The following is a 16834-nucleotide window of genomic DNA, read 5'->3' on the forward strand; positions in this document are numbered from 1 at the left end:
ATGGTGGCAAAGGCATAACATAAAGCCAGAACTTAAAAGGAAAAGAGAGTCTAAAGATTTGGAAAATCTACAGCCTGGCCATGTGGTAGAGAAGCAGAGAGCATTTTCAGAAGAAAAATACAATGTTGGCAAAGAAGATTAGTACAAAAGAAAGGGATTATCAAGAGAAGGAGGAAAAGGCCCTGAAGGCATTTCAGAAGCCTCTGGGGCCAAACCTTCCATTTCCAGCCCAGAGACCTAGGGAGACAGAATGGTCTCGGGGAACAGGCCTGAGGCACCCTCCACAAGCTTGCTGCCCAGGGCCACCTCGGGATGCTGCTCACCACACAAATACCCCAGCTGCTTTGGCTGCTCCAGCTATGGCTAAATTGGTCCCAGGTGTGGCTGGACCTGCAGCTTTGGAAAATACAAGCTGGAAGCCTTGGCAGAGTCCATGTGATGTTAGGTCTGTAGGCTCACAGAATGCCTGAGCTCTAAAGGCTTGAGAACCTCCACCCCAATTTCAAAGCATGTATGGAAAACCCTGGGGACCCAAGAAGAGACCTGTTGCAGGGGGAGATTCACCACCTAGAGTCTTCACTAGAGCAATGCCTAGTGGAAATGTGGGGTTGTAGTTGCAGCAATGAAAACCCATCAGCACCATGCTTCACCAAGCACAGGAGTGGGACAGCCATGGAGATCACAGACTTGTGGAGCCACCAGAATGGAACACCAACCTGGGAGAACTGAAGTGTGGCCTGAGAACAGGAAAGCCATAGGAGGAGAGCTGCCTAAGGACTTGGGACCAAATCCCCCCACCAAGGTGTGGAGGATGCCAACTTGGAGTCAAGGTACATAATTTGCCAGCTTTGAGATTTAATGCTTACCTTTCTGGGTTTTCGACTTGTTTGGGATCTATTACACCATTCTTTTGGACTATTTCTCCCTTTGGAAATGGGAATATGTAGCCTATGTTTGTCCCACCATTGTATCTCGGAAGTAGATAACTTTTATTGATTTCACAGATGGGACTTAGAACTTTGGACTTTTGAGCTGAAACAAGTTAAGACTTTGGGGATGAAATTACTGTATTTGGATGTGAAAAAGACATGAGTTTTGAGGGGCCAGGGGCAGAATGTAGTGGACAATTATATCCTCCCCAAACTCACTGAAGCTTGAATGGTGTCCCCCAAGTTTTGTGTATTAGAAACTTGGCCCCACTGTGACTGTTAAGAGGGTGGGGAATCCTATTATGGTAATTGAAAGATGGAGCCTTGAAGAGATGATTGGATTGTAGGACCATGCAGTAGTGAATGGATTAAAAATGGTGGTCAGTAGTGTGGTTCTGGGAAGGTGAACGAGGTGATTGGTCTCTCTACTCTCTGCCATTTCGCACTGTGACACCCTGCTGTCACTGAAGTCATCACCAAAGAAAGCCTTCACCAGATGTGTTCCCTGGACTTTGGACTTTCTAGCCTCTGAAACTGTAAGCAATGAATTTCATTTTCTTATGAATTACCCAGTTCCCTGTATTTTGTTGTAAGCAACAAAAACAGACTAATACACACACATTGCTCTTAATCCTCACAGAAAACCTACAAAGTACGATACTGTCTCAGCTTTATATATGAGCAAATTGAAGCTAATATGGGTTAAATAGTTCCTTTATTGTCTTATCCCAAATATAGACAAAAGCCTGGAATTGACCCCATGTTCTGGGTTTTTTAAATGCCCAATTATAAATGTTGATTTATATTTAATGGCTTACCTAGAACCAATGAAGCACATTTCCTTTCAGCTGATGTTCTGCCTATCTCCTACTATTGATTTCTCTCATTCATGAATTAAAACTGTGGATCTTAAACACATAGTATATGCCAGTCAGGCTGCAAAATAAAAAATAAATAAATAATAATAAATAAAAAAAAATAAAAAGAACCAGGTGGAACACTTTCCTCTACAGAAATAAACAAACAAGCAGTTACAAAACAGTAGCATAGGTGATAAGTTTCAAAGCATTATCTTAGCACAGAGATAATCTGTGAACAACCATGGATTTTTTTTTTCACTTCATTCTCTGAATGCAGAAATCAAAAGCCCTCTCCTCACTTCTTCTCATACATTCAAGTCGGTGTCTTCTTCTCTATCAGTGGATTACCAAAGTTGGATCTTTAAAAAACACCTGAATGCCACCCCTCTACCTCATAACAGTGCAGTGAAACGAGGATGGTAGAGAGAATCTCTCATCTTCTTTCTTGACGTCCACCAAGCTAACTGTGAGTGCTTTAAAGCTGCATGTCATTGCAGCCTCTTCTCACAACTGTAACCCATGTTCTGGACTAGCTGTAAGTGTTGTACACAGAAAATCCAAGGAGTAGTGCAGGAAGCAATGTCAGCACCTGTGTAGCTGTTATTTCCTCTAAGCACAAAAGGAAAAATGGATGGAGAGGTTTCTGAAACTTAGAAAGAGAGTCAAATAAATTAGTCCCCTTAATAGGAATTGTGACCTTCTATTAAGGGAAACTTACCTACCCAAGTTACTTTACAGAGAATAATCAAGGAAAATAGCCTGGCCTTTTACTCCTTTATCCCACCTGTCTCTCTCTCTGGGGTTCTCCAAACATCTATCACAATTATAAGCCAGAGATAAAAGGAAATCTAATGATATAATCATAATAGATCAGCCTCCAGGGTTTAGAGATTATGGTTGAGAAGTGTAGTGAGTGAACTGAAGAGATCTATCTATAACTCTGGCAGGCTAAATTGTTATCGTGTAAGCAGAGTAAACTTTATAGCTTTCATTTGTTCCTGGCAATCTCATTTAAACCAGTGGTTGGGATAATTTAAAAAAAGAAAGAAAAGACTATTGTTTAAGAATATACACCAATTTTAGTTCACTTAATTTGATGGTAACATTAGTTAAAGCTGCTGTTTCAGATTTATTATCTTTAGTGCCATTAATTGACTGTAATACTAGTTTGAGCTCCTTTATTATTTGCTCTCATAGTGTCTGGTACTGCTTTTTTGCAACACTCCTCACAGTCAGAGACCTTGTTCAGCATCTGCTGTCCTCAGTAGATTGTAGACTTCACTTCATGGATGAGCTTTACCTGTCCACAATTGTATTCATATTGTTTAGCATTGTACAAAGCACATACTAGGAATTAAAACATTTTGGAAATGAATAAATAAAAGCACACAGGCTATTTCCATGGGCTGATATTTAGGTCCCTTCCCCCTCCCCCCAAATTTATATGTTGAAGGCTAATCCCTAAAGTGATTGTATTTGGAGATGGGGTATTTGGAAGTCTGGAGAGTGGAGCCCTCGTGAATGGGATTAATGCCCTTAAGAGAAGATATGAGAGAGTTTGCTTTCTTTCTCTGCTCTCTACCATGTGAAGATACAAGAAGATGGCCATCTGCAAACCGGGAATACATCCCTCAGCAGACACTCGATCTGCTAGCACTTGTACCTTGGACTTTCCAGCCTCCAGAACTGTGAGAAATAAAAGTTTGTAGTTTAAGCCATCTAAACTTTGATATATTTGTTATAGCAGTCTGAACTGACTAAGACACAGATCAACAAGAAAGTTGATTGAGTTAATATGTTTAATTGAACACAGGTATTTACATCAGACCCTGATCTGTGTTACGTGCTATAACATTCAAGACACTACAAAAACATAGGAAAAGGATAGCTTAATGCAGATGATCAAGATAAATTTTTCAGGAAGTGATTCCTGAAATAAGATTTAAATCAGAAATAAATGAGATTTAAATCAGATACAGCATAACAGGGGAGTCAGTAAGCAGCAAGCCACTAAAATGAGTGTTAACGCCAGAGATAGCTCTCTTTTGCTCAAAAATTAATCAGACAATAGGAAATGGTAACAGATGAGGACTAGAAAGTCACCAGAGACCCAGTCATGAAAATGGTCATATAATGAGCTACGGAACTGAGAATTTATGATATCAGATTTGGAAACCCTTTGAAGGATTTTTAGTATAAAAAATAATATGATTATTTTTAGATGAATTTCTCTTTTGGCCAACTTTTGAAAGATGGATCAGCTGATTACCATAATAAAGGTATGACAAGATTAGAGGCTCTTGTAATAACAGAGATGAGAATCAACAGAGTCTCAGCTAAGTCTCTAGCAGCAGGAAGGAAAATAAAAGCTTGAGGAGTATTAAGGCATAAAATTTCAAGGGTATTGTATCTTTCTTTCTTTCCCTGCCTTTTGCTTGAGAGCTTGCATCAAAAAAGTTGCCAGAGACACACTGCCTGATAAAACTTGCTGAGAGAGCAAACCCCCTTGGCTCCAACTAAGCTTCCCCTGTTACGTAATATAAAATTCTTGAGATTGATTGATTGATATTTACTGCATTGCAGCCAGTTGTATGCAAGTTCAGAAGTCTAGACTCTTTGTCTCTTATGCTTTTATGTTCATTTGTTGTTTTTTGTTGTAATGTGTGAGTGTTTTAACAGAAAGCTTTTGATTTTATTTTAGATAGCTGGCTATTTAGAATTTTCAAAGATAAATTGAGGGCCAACCCCATGGCTCACTTGGGAGAGTGCAGCGCTGAGAGCGCAGTGGCGCTCTGGCCGCGGGTTCGAATCCTATATACGGATGGCCGGTGCGCTCCCTGGCTGAGCGCAGGAGGGTTGTGATCCCCTTACCGGTCACCAAAAAAAAAAAAAAGATAAATTGATTTTCTTTTAAATTATATCTGTGCTGTTTTTGTAGGAGTTTCACATATTAATATGTGTATCTACTAACCCAGCAGTCTATCATCAACCCAGTATCTGGAATCAATGGTTCAATGGAACCAGGAAGAGGGGAAATCCTTCCAAAGGTGATGCACTTTTTTCTGTAAAATCTAAGGAGTAGAATTACTATAGGAGAAATTTACTATCTGGAGTGGGATGAGGATGGCAGGAAGCACACTGCCCTTTCTTACAAAAGTCTTAGAAATTTTGAATAAAGGCAACTATTGGGATTGCAAGCCTACTCCAGAGGTCTGAGTGGGTTTGGATTCTCTTTTTGAGTTATGCCCAATCGGGTTTCCTCTCATGATCTCCTATGTGTGGCTCCTTACTAAATTCACATCTTTTGATCCATCCCAGGCACATTTTGGGATTCCAAGTCAATCATCATCATCCTCATCATCTTCACCATACATATCATCATCATAGTCATCCAAGAAAGGCCCCTCCTCCAGTTGGGCAGGCTGGGGTGGGACCCACCTGTTACACTTCTCACTGTGTAATGGATAATCAAAAAAGGATTACGCAAAGCATCATGAATGCACTGAGAAGCCCGAAGGGACTGCACCTCAGCAAATCCTCTGTTAGAAGGGGAAACTGGGTACAGACATGATTCAAAGTTAGCTTCTGTTTTTTATTGTAAAGACAAGGAAGTTTCACAAGAAAACTCAGTTGATTCAATCATTTCAAAAGGACACAAATACATGGGCAATGTGACAAAAATTATCTATGGTTAAGTGTAGCTTAAGCAATAGAAACTAGTAATATCATTTAAATCTAAGTACAATTGTCTCTAAAGTTTCCACCAACAAAAAACTTGCCTTTGGCAAACATTTTTTCACATTTTTCCCTATAGCAATTCTTTAAAATCTCCTAACAGAATCAGTATGTCAACCACCTACTAGCTGTAAAATCTTCAAAGTATACAATCCCATATTTAAACAGTGATTAGAGTTGATTAGAAGGGCTGTTGCTCAGCTAGCTGGGGGCTTTTGCCCCATACATGCATTACCTAAATAACTGATTTTAAAAATCAAATGAGAATTAAAATTTCTAACCCTCTATACTGCCTCTGGCTGTGAAAGTTGCAGTGAACCAGTGCAGGTCTCCCCGAGGTGGGAAATGCTGGAGACCCCTCTTTATTCCCCAAATTCCTCCCACCCTCACTCTAGCTCATTTGCTCTAGGGCTCCTGTTTTTTTTTAATCCCTCATTTTCTCCCAAACTCCTGAGATGTGAGCCATGGTCCTCTCCCCTCTTGGCCACTACACAGGCCTTTGCTTTCCCCTTTTTCATTTTGTGCACCCCAAACAGCCTGATGTATACACCCCTTGTCCCCCACCCCCCAGTATCGCATCCCCATATCCCAGTCATTAGGGAGAACTAGCACCAGAGAGCCCTCAAGGACAACATTTGGTTCAGTCCCTGTGGACTCCTGGGCACTGCTGCCTTCTTGGGTGCCCTGGGACAGGAGGAGGTGGTGGTTCATGTTCCTTCCTGGCCCAAATCTACAGCCAAGTTCAAATCTTTGTGTATTAGGGGAAGGAGCACTGATTTAGGGACCATGACCCTGCAGGCTGTTTTCTCACCCAGGCAAGTTTCAGGGAGTCTGTGAGCTCCACTGCCGGCTTTGCACTTCCCTGATTAAATGGGAAGCCCAGACACTGGGGACAGTGGGACTCCCTGAGTATAGGGAGGAGTCCTGCAGCTTCTTGTGTAGGTCTCTGTGGTGGTTCAATTGACCTTTGGGAAAATTACACAGTCTTTTCAGATCACTAATTTTTAACCCACCCACCTCCTTTTCATAGATATAATGGAGGTGTGCAGAGTGAAGACAGAGTTCTCTTTTTATCCTGGAGCTGTGGACAACACAGAAGGAGACTGTCTCATCCCTGAAGACATCACAGTCCCTCCTTGCAGTCCCTGCAGCTCCTCCCGCCTCATCCCCAAGAGCTTTAGTGCTCATGATTTATCCACTTCATATAGAAACTCTTCCCAGTAGCCAAAATTCCCCACCATTATTAACATGACAGAAAAAGGGAAGGACTCCAACCAGAGAAAGACAACCACCTCAAATATCCCCTCACTTCGACTGCTCCACTGATAATAAGTAGTTAAGATCAATCCTCAACCCTTTTTGTGCATACTCCCAACCTTCATCTCCCAAGGATGGATGACTTATTTCCTAAAACCGAAGACTTCCACTTGAATTTACATATGAGATACTGAAGTCCCCTTGTAGTTTCCATATTGATATTGTGTCATGCAGAAAAGGAATCAGCCTGTGAGAGCTGGAGGTGGCAGCTGCCTATAATTAGGGAGGCTGTGCCCTCCAGATGTGCACATCTCTGTCTCTCTCATATGCATGTGTATATACAGATAGATACATAGATACATATAAGTATAGGTATAGGTAGATACATACATATACACATATATGAATAAAATGAATTATTGGACAAGGTATTATTGAACAAGGACAGGCAAAAAACAAACAAACAAACAAACAAAAACCTCTTAGAATCTTGGAGAAACAAAGAGTGGAGGTTTGAGGCGAGGATCAGGAAACACTGCAGCAATTGACCGTCAGGAAGAGCTTGAGGTGACCAGGCTGTTGGAGCTGGAGCCAGTGAGGGGAATGCTATGAGACTGAGGAGCTGTGGATCTGCAGAACAGTTTGCTAGAGAGAACCCCTCAGAGGCACTTCTCTCAGGGTTGGGGATGCAGGCGGCAGGCTCACTGAAGCCCCAACACTAACGTTCTAGGAATTCTAGAGGTCACTTTCTGAACAGTCACTAAGGTCTTTTGTTTTTGGAAAGGTAGTTTCTTCCCCCCAGACTCTCCTTAAATATGAAGCAAAAAGTATTTATTCTTCCTGTCTAAGCTAAGGATTGGCCGTGATAGCTTTTCCTGGCTCTAGAGATCGCCTGTTGATTTCATAAGGTGTACAATAATACGTTCCCTTACTTTCTGTGTTCTGCTGGTTCTGCTTTTCTCACCACTTATGTTATGGGATCTTCTCTTCCTTTGATCTTATTGTCCTGGCCTCGCTTAATACACATTTTACTTCAGTATATTCTCCTCAGTGTGGAGCTGAATCCTGGAAAGGCTTTTGGGCTAGTATTGCATGAGAATTGTAAAAACCATATGGTCCCAGTCCCTGCACACCTTATGCAAACCCCCACCCTACCCAGTTTCTGCAGCTGTTTATAATTTGGCCTTCCACACTTTCCAATGAATCCTTGCTGCTAAATTTTGGGGTTCACAAATCCACTAAATATTCTGTTCTCTCCCTCTGCTTTATCCTGGATGGATTCTTAGACCTCGTGGATCTTGTAGTTGTCCCCAGTTTGTCTATGCCTGCTTGTGTTTTGGGGTTTGGGGGTACTTTGTTACTCAGTTTTGTTGTAGATAGTGTTCATGGGTTTTGATTGTTATTCTAATTTATCTTTCTTTTTATTTATATATTTGGGAGTACTCTAAAACATACTGCACCTTTCTACTTTCCAGAATTCTCGAGTGTAACTTTTAGAAATATATAAACAAAAATTGCCTCTGACCCAGATCTCAATGTTTTTAATGCTTTTAGCAGTTTCTATGAGTTACGTGTAAGAGAGGACCAGGACAAATAAATAATAGAAGTATTTCTCCAAAGGCATCACATGCTTCTTTACTTTAATTTTGGGGTATTCTATTCCCTCTGTCTGGACATCACTTCTAAAACCTCTTCTACTGATCACTATTTTTATCAAAAAACAAATGCTGCTTTAGTGGCCTTTCAGAAAAGTTTTTACATTTTTAAAAATGTACTGCATTTCTATCAATTGACATTGTAGCTGAGGGTCTCCCACCATTAGCATGTACAAATATATACTACAACAGCACTATTGAAAAAAAAATATTTGAATTGATAGTTTAGGTCAAAATTGAGACCAAATTCTAGCAGATTGTAGTCTTTGTGGCATGTGGACTGCAAAAAAAAAAAAAAAATCATTAATTGTATTTTCATTTGTGTTAATGTAATTCAACTTGTTATATAATATATATCACCTAAAGGTTGCTTTTCTTGATATTAAGTAAAGGGGAAATATGGGTGATGGATGAAATTGAGAAAAAAAGGGAGATAGAAATCAACCTCACATTTTTTGTGAATCTGCTGTTAGACACTTATAACCATTAAGTCTAATCTTCATTTATATAAAATCTAGCTGTAATTTTATTCTAAATACATGAATATGTAGATAAGAAAACACATAAGAGATAATTATTTTAACTAATGCTATCTTTCCAATTTCAGTATTTGTGTTTTTTTGTTCAAGTTACACTGCCTTTTACTATGAGTGTCATCAAGTGAAGAATTGAGACTTTCATCTTTGTATCCCACCGAGTGAGGAGAAGACTTAGAAAACAGTAGGTAGATGCAAAGTTAACTTAAAAATGCATTATTTAAAATCATAAGCAGAGCCCCAATTGAATCTGCACATCTCACTACCTAGTCTGGGCTACAGGACTCACTGCCTCCTAGTGGCAAATGTGACTATGATATCTTCAGATCTTGAGGTAAAAAGAATCAGGTCTTTAAAGCTAGTTTTGCAAATTTAATATAATGGAGGGAAACAAAGGACATAACCTGCAACAATGTTTTTCAAATAAATTCAACACATCAGCCAACTAGACTTCATATAAAAATAGCTAAATCCCCAGAAGCTATAAAAAAAGCATATATTTACACTTAACATACCACTGAAACTGCCTATAAAACTCTAAAGGTAATAAAAATGTTAGCCCTTTTTTGAGCCCAAACTGCCTTGTTCATTAGTTCCTTTTCTGTTTATTAGGTAAAAACTGAAAATAGGCTTTAATAAGAAATTTTTGTAACAAAATAAAACATGGAAACATATTTAAGAGTCTGCTCTATATATATTCATAAAATACATAATATGGATATAATTTTATATATATATATATATATATACACATATACACAGAGCTAGGATAAAACTTTCAAAGACCTTTATATGTTAAATTAAATTTTTTTCTCTTAATTGTTAAATATTTCTAAACTGTCAATTGTTAAATTATATTTTCTCCTTCATTAATGTAACTTCTCTCCTTATTTTGTGTTTAGCCACCAGCAAAGCTAATAAAAACTTAATTATCAAGAAAATTTATTAAAATTTTACTAGAGCTTGGAAGGTCCCATGTCATCCCTTTTGGGGCTCACATTTATGATCGTGTGTTGAGAGGGTCGATCACCTTCACTGGGATGGTGGGGAGGAAACAAGGGAACATCAATGAATGTAAAATAAAAAAGACAGGAGCAATTGGGTGATTGGCGGGATCATTGCCAAAGGAGAGCATGTTTAAGGAAGGAAGTAAGATGTTTGGAAGTAAGATGAATACTGAATTTCTGACATTTCTAGACTGTTGTTCCAGAGCAAAATTGTGATGAAAATGTCAATGAGATATCACTTTGCGACCCAAACTTTTGAGGATATATTTGGACTTTATATCAATTTGGGACTTATTATCTCTAATAAGATTGATAGATAAAAGCACAGAACATAATGAGTTCATGCTGGAAAGGAGCATAGACTAAGATGAGAATAAGCAGATCCTCATGAAAGAGAAAGCAGCAAAGGAAACTGAGAAGGCCATGTTGGAAAACCAGGAATTTATGATACAAGAAAAAAAAAAGGGAAAGTCTGATGAGTGAGAGCTAGTTAATGAGTGTGAAAAATACGTAAAGTAATTAACCTGAAAATCTCATTTCTGCTCTTCGACATATTAGCTCCTCGAATATTCAGCTCAAGCATCAAGTTAAGAAGGAATACCCACCCTTGCTCTGGTCTTTCATGATACCATGCACATTACAGAATGTAGTTAACCCCTTCTATATTTACCATTCAATTTTTCTCCAATTTTCTGCAACGTTAAAGAGAGTAAATATTAACCCAATTTATTCTGTGTGTCTAGAACAGTAATGTGACTGATTTCCCCCTTTAGTTGCTTTCCCCCATCTACGTTTTCTTTCAATTTTCTAGGGAAGAAAGTGAGAGAATTCCTTGGACTTTAAATATATAGTGTTCTGTTTCCTGTACCTCTAAAGTCTTATTAGTCTGGAGGAAAATGAACAATGCAAACCTAGACTACGCAATGTGAAAACTTAGGGGTAACAAATTTTCTAAATATATTCAGAAGCGCTGCACAAGTATAACATATCTGACATAAGAATGGTTGAAGGAATTGCATAAACTTTAGTCATATTTTCAATACAGCATAGCCACGTACGTTTATTTCTGAAAAGTGACAAGGGCTCAGTATTAGGTAATTCTTTAGCTCAGTTATTCTTTCTATTAACATAACTAAGTGTGATGGTTAATTTCATGTGTTAGTTTGAATTGGTGGACTCAGTAGATTGTCCTCCCCAACAGAGTTGTAAATCATACAACCTTTTGAGGGCCTATACAGAACAAAATGCAGAGGATAAGAGTTTGCCTCTTTCTTTCCTGCCTCACTGCTTCAGCTGGAACATTTCATCTTATTTTCTCCTGCCCTTGGACTGAGATTTATACTATCAGTCCGCTAGTTCTCAGGCCTTCAGACTCATACCAAATTACACTAATAACCTTCTCAGGTATCCAGGTGGCAGACACCAGATTATGGAACTTCTCAATCCCATAACTTTGTGAGCCAATTGTTCATAATAAATCTCTCTCTCTCTTCCTCTGTGTTCTTTCTGTTTCTCTGGAGAACCCTAACTAACATACAAAGGAAAAATTACATTGATATATGGTAACAGGGATTTGATAAAAAATAATATACAAATATGACTCTTAAAGCCAATTAATAATATAAATAAATAGGCATCTTCTTAATATGCTGTAATTTTTTTCAAATGCATATGTCAGCCTCATTTCCATGGTTACAAATCCTATAAGCATCAGCTTCAAAGTCAGAAGCAAGACACGAACATATCACTGTTATTAGCTAACATAGTTCTGGATATTCCATTTGACACATTTAGAAAGAGAAAGAAATAGAGGTATAAAAATTGTGAATATTGCTATTATTTTCCAAAACTTATTGTTTACCTAGGAAAACTCCTATAAATCATAGCTCAATAAAATATGTAGGAGCAAAATAAACACTCAATCCTTAATGGTGTTCATATCAAAAGGATACAACTACTCATGTAATGCTAATATTCTTGAGAAAAAAATATAACAATAGCTAGGCATTTTCAGACAGAAAAGTCTCATGAGAATGCAGTAGCCTTCAGTAGATTTTCAAACATACAGGAAAACCAAAATAACTAAATCAATGATACTGGTGCATGAATTCAGACAGACCAGATACTGTAACAGAATATCTATCTACATCTGTACATTTCTATGTATCTCTCTGTTTATCCTGAATGCTAAAGATGACATTTATTTACATCTGTAGAAGCAGGAAGGATTTGGAGCTTCTGCCCAGAATAAATGCAAACTTCACTTAGAACCAGTGCCTAAAGCCATGATGCATTGCTCCTATGCAGAACCTCACTTAAACGTTATATGTAAGGTTTTTTGGGTTTTTTTACTTTACATTTTTTTGATTAGTAAGAACTGTCTCATTGAGCACTAAAACATACATATAAAAGTATTGCTGCTTCTATGACTCTGCCCACTTCCAGGTGTGGGAATGGCCGACTACTGACTTCAAGAAGTGGAGAGAGAGATACCAGGTGTATGACAATTTTCTTAAGGCACCTACCTTACCTCTAATCAAATACTCCCCACTCTGGATTTAGTGCAGAGCCCTGAGGGACAGTCCACAAAGAAGGGACGGGTCACAGACTCATGGGTGACCCCTACCACCTCTGGCAGGATAAAAATGAGCAAACTAAAATTTCTCACTTCAGGAATATTCAGTCTAATCCAGGGTGTCCCCCACAGCCCAAGCATCTCTTTGTTTATTCTGAGAGCCTTAACTGCATAAAGTTCCTCCAGGGGTGGTATTGGAGGGATGGGGCGGGGGGCAACTGACTCATAGTTATATTCATTCTCCACGTAGGTTCTCACCTCCCAGGTTTATGGACCCGATATAGAGAGTATTGCTCCAAGTTGCCTTCTTCCCACCTTGTCCTATGTTATACTGAGGAAGAGAAGAGGGAAGGAATGAAGCAAGGAAGTAAAAAGGAGCAGAAGAGTTCTCTCCCCTTAACACGGATGCCCTGAACTTTTGCTGGAAAGTTCCCTGTTCAACCCTTAGTGTATGAACAAAGCTCAGGTGGAGTCTGAATCTGAGGAGTCCCCTGAGGAAGATGAGCTGGAGCCACTGCCCTCAGATTCATCCTCTTCATCTTCATCTCCACTGCCATCGTCCTCATCCCCATCTTCCTTCTTATTCTCTTCTGATCCCCATGAGGGATGATAATTGACTTGAAAATTCTCTGTTGATTCTGTCCCTTGAACCTCCAGTCCAGTCCCTGCTCCTTTCCAAGTCCTTCCTGAAGACTCTTTGCTGGTAAGGACTGCAGATCTGTTCGTCTAAACTTGGGGTTTGGGCCTCCTGTCGTGGGCCTGTTCTTACACTTAGTATAGGTTGCCTCTTTGTACGCAGCATATTCCTCGGGAGACAGACTCTTGAGCCAGAGATCCAGGTCCACCTTGTACTGTTTCTGCAGCTCCTCAGCCTGGCTGCTGTAATGTTCCTTCAGGCCCCGTGGGATGTGCTGCCAGCGTCTGCCAATCTCCACCATCTGCTCTCTCAGGGTCAAATGTTGCAGCTCCCTACTCGACCATGAATCTTGGTGAAACTTGTGGTATCCATTCATAGGGGGCTTCCTGGGCTCTCCATGGAATTTCATCTTCTTGGAAAATTCATCAGTTTCTGGAGGAGACCTCACTTCTTTCACATTTCTCTGAAACTTCTGTTGGGTTTTGATATGGCTCCTCTTGGGGACACCGGATTTCTTGGAGTCCTCAACTAGATCAGGGTGGTCTTTTCCGAACTGAGCCAGTTTTTCCTCAAACTCTTGCTTCCCCTTTTGGAAATCCTCAATATATTTCTGCTTTATCTGCTTTGGGAGCTCCTTGTACTTCTCAGACAGCAACTTGTTCAGCTCCCGGTTGGTCGGCTCAGGGTTCCTTTGAGAGTACTGAGGCCAGTTCTCCTTGACAAAGCGGTTATATGCAGTTAGGGGCTTCTTTGGGAAGTCTGGATGTTTCTTGCAGTTTTTGCTTTTGTAGGTATTTTTAATGTGCTCCTTAGCTTCCAGGACTAATTCTTTCAAAGCATGGAACTTCAAGTTAACAGAAAACTCTAACCACTTGAGCTTACACATTTCTCCAGAAAAATCTTTAAAAGCTACTTTTTCCCAGTCTTGATGTGATAGGGTTGTTTTAAACAAATGACTGTTATTGGACAGGAGATTATTCTCCATGGATTCCAGTAGCCTCAGGATGTCTTCATTGGACCAGCAGTCTTGTCCTCTGTGCAGTACCATTTCTCGGTCTTCGGGTTGCTTATTAAATCCTAGTCCTTCAGATATCTCAGCAGGAGCTCAAACTTCACTCTCAAGATTCGGCAGATGATTTATTTCTGGAATTTCTGCAGTATGTGTGATTCTATGTTTCTGAGGAGAAAGAGAAAAAAACGTTACTCACTGTTTATGGTATGAATGAGAAAAATTACACCCCACTTGTAATATACTCATTCTATCATTAATTTACCATTAACAATATACAGTAAATGAAGAATCGCCTACTTCTAAATAGAAATTTATATTTTCCTTTCATATGCTACATTTGAAATGTTGAAAATATGCACCAAAACCCCCTACTCCAGTCTGCCTTTTGCCAAATTTCACCAGAGCCTATCTTCAAGCGAACTGAAGAAGTCAAACACCAGGCCACTCAGTCAAGAAACTTCAGATAACAGTAAAGCCCTGGAGACTGAGAGCAAAACATTAAAATGAAAACAGAATGACTAAAAGGGAAAGAATATTCACTTCGTAGTGCCCTGATAATGGCCACTTGCTAATTGCAGACCAGATACCCACAACTAAAGTTGCAAATGAGGAGCTGGAACTAGAATGAGACAAGTTAATGATCTCCTCACCATATGCATCACCTGTGGTCTCTTTATGGGTGGCACATAAATCTGTAGTAAATGACTGATTGATAAAGTTTTTTGGAATGAATGCTTTCTGGTGAACCATACTGCTTCTCCTTTCTAGAAAAAAATTAATGAGTATTATAAAAGGTTTCCAATTCTACCTGGTTAATTCTTCCTCACATTTAAGTCTTAGGAGAAGTTTTACCTCCTCTAGAAAATCCCTCCCATATGCTTGGCACTTACAAGAACTTGAACATGGGACAAATCTGTCGGCTATTATTTTCTAATCAAATTTTTCTTCTAGTGTAACATCTCTGTGCATGTTTCTCAGATCACTTCCCAAATTCTCATGACCCTTTTAATAGTCTTTTCAGAATATCCTATTCTAAGCTAAGGCTCACATATGCCAATTTGCATACAAATACAGTGCATAAAACATTAGATAATACCATATATTTTGTGAATGACACAGGAGCAAGAGAAATATAACATGCACCTTCAGAAAAAGAATGCACGAGATGGCAAAGAAAACTTCAGACTTCAAAAGAAAGGGGAATTTCTGAGAATGAGCTTCTTAATATCAGAGAAGATGATTTGAGAACTATTTTTAATTCTCAGTGAGTCTAAAAGGTTTTGAACGCCGTCTAAAAATTTACTGGAAGATTGAAGATCCTAATTACAATAATATCACATAACTAATACATGTGTCTGAAAATAATAGATTAAAATATTCTAAAAGAGCTCCCGCGAGCACCATTGGCCGCACCCTCGTGTGAAATGTGAGATCCGTAACCTGGAGTGGTGCAGAGGTGGGCCGACACCCTGCTCCTGTCCTCTGGCGCTGTGCGGCCGCCTCAGGATCAGACATGGCCCAGACCGTGAAGGACTTATAGGGACGGCTGCCCACCGGGTCCCGGGGCATGGGCAGGCGCCGCGGTCTGTAGTGACCGCGAATCCGTGTTCACCACGAAAGGCGGGCACAGAGCCATCTTTAATCGGATTGGTGCTTGCAGCAGGACACCATCCTGGCCGAGGGCCTTCACTTTAGGATTTCCTGGTTCTAGTACCCCATTATCTAGGACATTCGGGCCAGACCCAGGAAAATCTCCTCCCCTACAGGCTCCAAAGACCTGCAGATGGTGAACATCTCTCTGCAAATGCTGTCTGGGCTCAATGTCCAGGAGCTTCCCAGCATGTACCAGCGCTCAGGACTAGACTACCAGGAGCGAGCGTTGCTGTCCATTGTCAATGAAATGCTCAAGAGTGTGGTGGCCAAGTTCAATGCCTCACAGCTGATCACCCAACGTGCCCAGGTATCCCTGTTGATCCTATGGGAGCTGACCGAGAGGGCCAAGGACTTCAGCCTTATCCTGGATGATGTAGCCATCACCGAGCTAGGCTTTAGCCGAGAGTACACAGCTGTTGTAGAAGCCAAACACGTGGCCCAGCAGGAGGCCCGGTGGGCCCAGTTCTTTGTAGAAAAAGCAAAGCAAGAACAGCAGCAGAAGATCGTGCAGGCCGAGGGAGAGGCTGAGGCCGCCAAAATGCTTGGAGAAGCACTGAGCAAGAACACTGGCTACATCGATCTTCTTAAGATCCAGACAGCCCAGAACATCTCCAAGACGATCGCCACATCACAGAATCACACCTATCTCACTGCTGACAAGGTCATGCTGAACTCACAGGATGAAAGTTTCACCTGGGGAGGTGACAGCCTCATCAAGGGTAAGAAATGAGCCTGGCAACCAGAACTCCACCCCCAGACAAGATGTGGATCTGTTTCTTCTCCACTGTTTGAAGAGCCAGCTAAGGGTCCAGCATACACCCACCACGGCCCCATTATCATGTGATGGTCCCCTGTGTACTCCTCCTCCCAACTCCTCTTGGATTAAGGAAGACTGGAGAGCAACTCTTTTTCAGGGGAATGACTTTCCTCCTTCTGTAGTGGCAGGGGATGTTGGGACCGTGTGTGATCTCTCAGTGA

General features: G+C 40.3%; 2 pseudogenes; one reads left to right on the forward strand and one right to left on the reverse strand.

Annotated features, from left to right (window-relative positions):
- Positions 1-13016: 13016 nt before the first annotated feature.
- Positions 13017-14239, reverse strand: LOC134376151 (upstream-binding factor 1-like protein 1; annotated as a pseudogene).
- A 1477-nt stretch (positions 14240-15716) lies between these two features.
- LOC134376997 (prohibitin-2-like) lies at positions 15717-16607 on the forward strand (annotated as a pseudogene).
- Positions 16608-16834: the final 227 nt, after the last annotated feature.

Source organism: Cynocephalus volans, chromosome 4 (assembly GCF_027409185.1).
Source record: "Cynocephalus volans isolate mCynVol1 chromosome 4, mCynVol1.pri, whole genome shotgun sequence".
Lineage (NCBI taxonomy): Eukaryota > Metazoa > Chordata > Mammalia > Dermoptera > Cynocephalidae > Cynocephalus > Cynocephalus volans.